Below are 8,261 nucleotides of genomic sequence, written 5' to 3'. Positions count from 1 at the left end.
AAGAGAGAAAAGCAGAAAATTAATTCCGTTGTATAAAGATGTACACGACCCAGGAAGGAAGATAAATGCAGTCAAATATTCTAAGCCTTTTGTCTACAAGGTGAGCATCAGCATCTTCCCAGCTCCATCCTGGGCCCTCTGCCTCCAGCCAGCTCCTCAGCTGGTCAGAGGTGCTCCCCTTGTAGGATGGCATCTGCACAGAGAGAGATGAGTTCTCAGTGTTGGCAGCTCTAGCCTTCCTTTGACTGTTAGGACTGAACCCGGCATTATGATGCCCCAAGAATCTTCTTTTTGCTTTCAGGGTAGTCATTAGTGCACCAAGATGTCTTATTTAAGATGACAAAAGGAGGGGCTTTCAGTTCATGGCCCTAAAATCAGAGCAGGGCCCTCCCTGTGTAGCGATCCCTGTGTTCCTTTGATAATCTGGGTCAATCCTTTTACTGAACACCTAACCCCTATGCAGCCTGCTCCCACAGTAGCCTGAGCCTCCAAAGAGAGAAAGCCAGGAGTGGAAGGCAAAGCTTCTTGCCTTTCTGTTTACAAACATAACCTGGCTATTCCCCAGACAATCAGATTCTAGTAACTTTATAAGGTGCAGCCCCCTATATTTTTGTTGAATTCACCTTCTGGTCTCTAGTAAGTCTCTATTTTATCAAGAAACGTAGCGTGAATACTGGCCCCTCCTCTCCAGGTTCTCGCAGTGTTCTGTCATTGCTGTAGTGGGGCCACCCTTATGTCCTCTGGGCAGAGAGAAATTGTATTTTCTGCAAAGATAAAGAATTAATGTAACCTAGGATAAGACAGTGAAGATGTGCTCTTGTTCCTAAAATATGAAGAAATACTAATCTTGGTCTTATCCTTTCATCGGGATAACATCCATTTCCTTGTGATTGGAGCTGTGAGGATTTGCTGGAGTAGAGACGCTACATTTGGAACGTCGTCCTCTGTCAGCTCACGGTAGCTCACCACGGTTCTCCAGATTTCCGTCTTCTGTGCTAGCCCCACCAGTGAATGAAAGAAGATAAGACAAGCATGCCTGCCATTATCACCACTGGCAACTTTACAGCTATCATTTCTCCAGCAATGTCACAGTGCTTTCGATTTACTATTTTGATATTCCATTTATTAGGGATCCAGGGAGGGGATTCTGCCAGCTATGGAAAATATCTTTTTTTTTTTTTGAAACTGAGTCCCATATGTCAGTTAGTCTGGAGTGCAGTGGCACGATCATAGCTTCCTGCAGCCTTGAGCTCTTGGGTTCCAGTGACACACCTATCTCAGCCTCCTGAGTAGCTAGGACTGTACATGGGCACCATTATACCCGGTTTATTGAATACACGGTTTTCATCTCTGCCCATAGGAATTTTGGGGAAACGCAGGGAGGGTTTAAGGCCCCACTGAGCATGCATCTCCAGCCTTGCTCCCTGTACATCTCTCTCAAGTGGACCACTTGGTATTCTGGGTTCCCAGAAGTTAAGGCAAGCCAAAGTCCAATGGAGTCCGTGAGGTAGGGGCATTTCTCTTCTCAAATACAGAATCACACTGACAAACGGCTGTAGGGCCATCTGGGAAAGGACATTTATGTTCACGATGTTACTGCAAGATCTTTCTTTAAAGGCATCTCTTAATTCTAGATATCCTGAGTCTAGAAGCCAACTTATTTCCGAGATTGGGTGAGGATCCTCAAATCTTCATGGTAGAGCTCGGGTCTGACACCTGTGCACAGATACCAAGTTTCTACAGTTTCGTAAATCAAGTAGGAACTTTGTAGACCACCCATCTATTTCAGCAAATTATTCCATATGGCCAGGGCTGGCCATTTAATTGGTTTTCTACCATGTACTGTGACCTGACGAATTCCTATCTTATGAGGTGTTTTCTACCAGAAAAGATAACAAAACTGCTATTTCTCAGAGATTGAGTTGTCTGCATTCTTAGTATACATATGTGCCTCTTTTAGTGTACTTAGCTCCAAGTAAATATTCTGACTGAATTCAGCACAAAAATCAGAACTACTAGGAAGGTTGAAGTCTCAAACTTGGAGAGTAGCACGTTAATGATAATACCTAAAAGTACAGCTGGTTTTCTCAGGACACTATTACAACCACCATAAACCCTACACACTGCCACTGTTTCTCAATTACACTACACAGCCACCATTGCCGTAGGGGAATCTTTAAGGACTATGGTTTTCTGTGGGATCAACACACAATTCAAAATCTAAATTGGGAATGTCATAATGGTGAGTCGTAAGCCACGTGTCCGTGTCTTTGCTGAAAGAGAAGTTGGAAAAATAAATTCGCTTGTTATTTTAGTATCTAGAGTGAGAGGCAGTCCTTACCTGCTAAGGAGGCTCAAATGTTGGGGAGGGTTGGGATATAGGAAGGAGGTTCCAATGCTAGAAATTCAGAAAGAGTGAAACATTTACTGCAGCACAGACTGGGGTGTACATCTTACTCCTTTTGTCGAACTCCATCATCTTCTCTGCCTCCATGTTTTTTCTAGATTCTCTTTTCTGAATGATTTTCATCACCAAAACTCTTCCAAATATGCATGATAATTATTACTATTTTCAGTACAGTGAAGAAAGATGTAATTTTGAATAAAGTAAGTGGTCTATTTTTTTTAACTTCAGGGATGAGACCCATAAGCTAATTACAAAAATCAACAAAAGTACTCTTCTTAAGAACCTGATTTAGACCAGCACTATTCCTATGTATTTATAAGCTAAAAGGCGTAAGTCCCTTTCTTCAAGTAGCTTGAATCATTGCAGAGATACTAACCTGATGGCATAAACAAATAAAATGTGATATAAAAATCCTGGATGCAAAATAGTTCAGAGACTGGGTCTCAAAGGTATACAGGTATTGTGGAAAGTCTTATTGGAATATGGGTATTTGTGAATTTATTGGGCCACTATGAGTGAAATGAAAGGTATTTACTTTCATAAAATCATAGATTGTTTTAAAATTATGGACTTTGAGTAGGATAAATACCCTTTATAGATTATCTTAGCTTGCGCTGGTTATAATCATCTAAACCAGCAGTCCCCAACGTTTTTGGCACCAGGGACAGGTTTCATTCGTGGAAGACAATTTTTCCACAGAACATGTGGGAGGGAGGTGTTTCACCTCAGATCATCAGGCATTAGATTTTCATAAGGAGCACACAACCTAGATCCCTCACACACACAGTTCACTAGAGGGTTCACACTCTGACGAGAACCTGATGTTGCCACTGATTTGAAGGAGCTCAGGTAGTAATGCTCGCTTACCCACCATTCACCTCCTGTGACCCAGTTCCTAAGAGGCACGGACTGGGGTTGGGCACCCCTTACCTACACCTTAAATTTTCAATTCTCTTTTAGAGCTCAAAATTATATTTCATATTTATATCTATATATTTTGCCAACAAATAACCAGTTCTATAAAATCAGGCCAAGTGATCTGAATACAGATGTTTTCAACTCTACCTGTTCCAGACTCCCCTAATACGGGTTTATATTCAATGGAATGGTCAGCTTGGGATAGCTGCAGAAATAATGCATGAGCTCTGAGGTTTATGGTCTACCCTTTTTGATCCAGTCATTTCACTGAGATTACACAACCAAATTCTATCTGGCCACAACTCTTCTTGATACCTCCGCTCTTCTTCATGATATGGCTCCTAAACTTCTTCCTCATTATTCTGTTTATCAAGTTAACCACCTACACCTTATTTCTTTTATCCATTTGCTGTTGAGTCACTCTATAGATGTTTTGATTAGTTGAAGCTAATTCCCTGTAATGAAAATGGGTTCCCTGTCTTTATCATTGATAATAACCACCCCTTCTCTGGTATATACCTAAATTGGAAAGTTGTTTCCCAATACAGTAGGGGAGGGCTATGTTAGTGCCTGATTTTACCTACTGTACACTCTGATATAGTAATATCTGGATTCCAGGTTTTACCAATTTACTACCCAACTATAGCAATTCTATGCTGTTTGCTCCAGACCTAAATTAATCTCAGACTCCATTTAGATGTCACAGCTCTCCATCACTGGTGGAGACATAATCCTGAAGAAAAGGTCATGAGCTTCCTGTAGCGAAACTCATATAAGTCATCATCATGCTTTCCATGAAGGTCTAGTTCCCGGCTCCTCACCTGGTGTGCAACATGGCCCCTGAAGAAACATCTAGACTCCTTTCCTTTTCTGGTCTCATGTTGAGACCAGAGTCCAGAGAACAGAAAGGAGAGAGATTGCACTCCCTATACTATGAGAGATCAATCTACAGTTTGTTAAAGTGATCAGAATATATATGCTACAGTTGGAAATACATCATAGGTTATAACCTCTGTGTATTTCAACACATAACATTATCTGGACTTTTTTTCGTTGTACCACATTGGAGGACATACCCATTAGAAGTGGCAAAATGTTCCCATTTATTTTCTCTTACAAATAAACAAATAAATACATAAATAAACAAAATTAATGACATATGTATTTCCTAATACCAAAGGCTTTAACATGTGGAATAAACTAATACACGAAGTATAAAATATATTAGAAATAATTTAAGGAGGCAGGTGACAGATTAACTTAGAGGCAAAACATTTGGTTATATGGTGTAATTGCAAACTACAGAGAGATTTTTAATCTAAATGGTCATTTGAGTATCCCCCAGTCCTTCTACATCCTGAAGGATTTTATGGTACCTTACTGCAGAGTACTTAATATCATTTTTGAAGAAATCATACTGTATCAACTGAGCTACAATGTAACTGCAAAATGCAGACTGCAGTGTTGCTCTGCTGTGGCTCTGTGGCTTCATGATTCATTCATTTTTCCTCTTCTCTTAAGCCATTTGAGGGCTGGTATCTCAGCTCTAAAAGTCATGCAGAGAATGGGTGGAAGGAATACAAATGCTTCACTGGAGCCAGATTCAGGCTGGGGCAGTTGTTGTCAACATGATGAGGTTGAATGAAATGCAGTGACAGTGTGGTAAGGGAAGACGTGTTCTTTATTGCTATTGGGTCCAGCGATGCCTTACCTTAAGGGTAAAACATTAGACACTATGCTTATCAACACAGCAGGCTGTCATTGCAGTGAGTTACACCTACGGCTTAAGGTAACCAAAGCTGTTGAAACAATATTGTGCCTGTGTGTGTGTGTGCAGGTGCCCCATATCAAATATACATTGCATTTTCATAGACATGTGTAATGTGTAAGAAATGTGTAAGAAACACATATGTGTATAAATCTGTGATTTAAAATATTGTGACAGTATTATTTACAGATTTCTTTCTTCTTAACGTAAGATAAGGTGTTTGGGGGCAAATTTTAACTAAGAAAACCGAATTTATTATTAACACAACTATGATAAACTCATAGGGAATGATTACATGAATATGTGTGTATGTATGTTTATGTACATACATATATATTCATTTAATTTGAACTTTATTTTTTAAGTACAGTTGGAATGATTTTGAAGTAATAATATAATATATATATTTAAATGCCTAAATACTACCCAGAAGGTCATGATTTGACCTAAACACTCACATTTGCATGGGAATTTTATTGTGCTTATTTTCTTTTTAGGGGAATGCTTTGTCCTTAACAAAATGGACAAATACTCCCATTGTACCGCAGTTCCAGTTCTATAATCATTTTTGGAGTCTCTCTTTACCCCACGGTGACCACACAACACGGAGAACTGTCCTTACCCACGTGCTGCTTGCCTGGGGAGCTCAGGGTCTCACACACAGAAGGATATACGCTCCCATTTTTTTTCCGCCGACTGTAAATGACTCCTATTCTTTGCTCCACAGAACATCCGATGTGGTGCCCAATCAGCTGAAAAAGCTGCACAGACGTCATTAGTTCTGTGTGTGTGTGTGCGAATGTGTGTGCGTGTGTGTGTGTGAAAGAGAGAAAGAGAGAGAGGAGACTGCAGCTGCCTTGCCGCGTGCCGAGTGGAGTCTCCATTAGGGCAGCGCTATTGATTTCTGATTCACACTGCAGCAACAGGGCTAGAGTGCAGAAGATAAAACCTCACATCTCAGAAACAGGAATTACAAAGACAAAAATAAGTAGATAGATAGTTTTACACAAAAATCAAGCATCTGTTACCGAAGGAAACCAAAAGTGACAATTTAGCAAAATGCAAAGACTGTTTATAACATAGAATAAGCTGCACAGGAGAAGTAGAGTAAAATGAGTTCAGAAAAAATTATTCGTTCTAATTTTTCAACAGTTTTTTATGAGAGGTGATAATGGTCTAATTTCCAGAATGCCTTGAAAACCCCTGAAATACTTGGCAGAGATACTGCAAAGTCAAGCTTATCTGAGGGCAATCTTGAAGCTGTGCCTGAGAATTTTGAACAACAAAATATCCAAGATTTATTTTTTAAATTGCGTTCGATTATCTTATTAGCTAGTAGCTTTCTCTATTTTAATTCTTTGTGTTGCATAATATCTAGGATACGGTAACAGGCTGGTTGCAAATGCTTGAAACAGAAATAGGTTTCTTCTTAGGCTGCGTTTCAGCATGTCCAACTGTCAGCCTGTGAAGCACAGCATCGGAGTTCTCTCGAGGTCTGTTGCCTCGGATTTGGTTAGAAATTATTGAATCTGGAGTGTAAAAACCCTGTCTGGGCCTTTTAGGCAGCTTGATTTCAAAACTAGCCCTTCCGCCCCAAGACTTATCAACCGCCCCCCACCCCGTCCCAAAAGAAAAACGGAAGTAAGTTCAGCATTAAAATAATGGTGATGTCAGGCAGGCAGTCTGCATGTGAGCAGCAGAAAATTAGAAGAATAGAACCATCCATTCTCGTTTCCCCCCACGACACGCACGCACACATACATGCACACTCTCTCTCTCTCTCTCTCTCTCTCTCTCGCGCACACACACACACACACACAACACCAGTCAGTGAAGGGGAAAAAGGGTGATACCTTTTTAAAAAATGAAAGGCAGTAAGCCATTATTAGCAAGAGCTATATTGAGCATGCTTGCCAGACAAGCAGCAAAGCTGAGCTCCAGTTCCGCCCAGACATGTGCCTTGCCATTTTCATTTTAATCAGCCTGCTCAGGATGGCTGCTGATTCATTTTGCAGGATGTCCCCCTGGGAGCCAAGGTGGAAGCCTGAGGCGAGCTGCTATTGCATCAATGCAGCACATCAGAGCAAGAGCGCGGAGGCAGAGGGAGGAGAGAAAGCCTTCAGCACCGCATCCAGATTTCAATATGGCTAGTTAGAAGGTCCTGCATGAAACCGAGTCTATTGCAGAAAACATAATGAAAGGAAAAGAAAAGAAAAAAGTCACATTGTCATTTCATTATCCAACTATTCTCTCCCCCAACCCCTTCCTGCCACCAACACACACACACACACACACACACGTACACATTTTACAGTGACCATGAAAGATTTCAAGCCACTCTGGGGAAGTGTGTGTGTGTGTGTGTGTGTGTGTGTGTGTGTGTGTACTATTTACCTGGTAACTAGCTGGGGTGGTATACCTGATTTAGCTGGAGACTTTGATTTGTAGGACTGACAACCTTATTATGCAGTGAGTTTATTATTGATATTATTCTGCTCTCGGTTGCCATGGCCACCTTGTGAGAGACATTCAATTTTCTCTCTTCCATCATCATTATCTATGAGGCCATCTGTTGTGGAAAATGAATTCAGCCTCATTTGCATGACTGATAAGCAATTTTTTTTTTATCTATTTAACAGAAGGTCATATGCCGGGGATTTGGAGCTTGTGAAAAAAAAAATGTGGAAAAAAAAAAAAAAAGCCTAGGAGAGGATGAGTGGGAGTGTGTGCATGGGGGGTGTGTGGAAGTCAAACAGATCCCTGAGGCCTGCGAGCCTATCGCACTGCATTTGTCATTCCTGCCCGGGCGACATTTTTTTTTCCCTAAGCTACTGCACACTAAACAGAGTGAGAGAGCTTTTCCCTGCAGTCTTCTTGAAGCCCCCCTGGTTTTTTTACTCATTGTTGGTGGGTGTATTTTAATTTTTTCTTTCCCTGGACTATGGGTTATGATATCAATATTCACTGAAGACAAAAAGCCACCTTTTCTGCATCTCGGTGGCATGCATGTGTCTCATCATCCTTTCAAACTTGTGGTGGAACAGGGTTTTCTTCCCTGTCTGTGTATTTTGAGCCAGCACAGTTACCAAAATTGAACTTGTCTTTCGCTTGTGAGCGGTTGTGGTCATTGTGAGGTACGTGATGCTCGTTAGGTTAATTTTTGGGGGA

The 8,261-nt window shown here is 41.0% G+C and overlaps 1 protein-coding gene across 16 annotated transcripts in view; it reads left to right on the top strand.

Moving 5' to 3' along the window:
• Positions 1 to 7,841: 7,841 nt before the first annotated feature.
• Positions 7,842 to 8,261, top strand: part of MYT1L (myelin transcription factor 1 like) — a 529,284-nt gene continuing 528,864 nt past the window's right edge. For 8 of the 16 annotated variants that reach the window (XM_038006505.2, XM_073022741.1, XM_073022742.1 and 5 more), the window contains exon 1: positions 7,843 to 8,227. The gene's annotated coding sequence lies outside the window, so the exon portion shown is untranslated. Of the gene's footprint in view, positions 8,228 to 8,261 lie in introns of all 16 variants that reach the window. The other 8 variants (XM_073022748.1, XM_007971635.3, XM_073022744.1 and 5 more) reach the window with 3 other exon arrangements.

Source organism: Chlorocebus sabaeus, chromosome 14 (genome assembly GCF_047675955.1).
Source record: "Chlorocebus sabaeus isolate Y175 chromosome 14, mChlSab1.0.hap1, whole genome shotgun sequence".
Lineage (NCBI taxonomy): Eukaryota > Metazoa > Chordata > Mammalia > Primates > Cercopithecidae > Chlorocebus > Chlorocebus sabaeus.
Note: the sequence above shows the minus strand (reverse complement) of the source record. Positions and strands in the feature narration are given on the sequence as shown.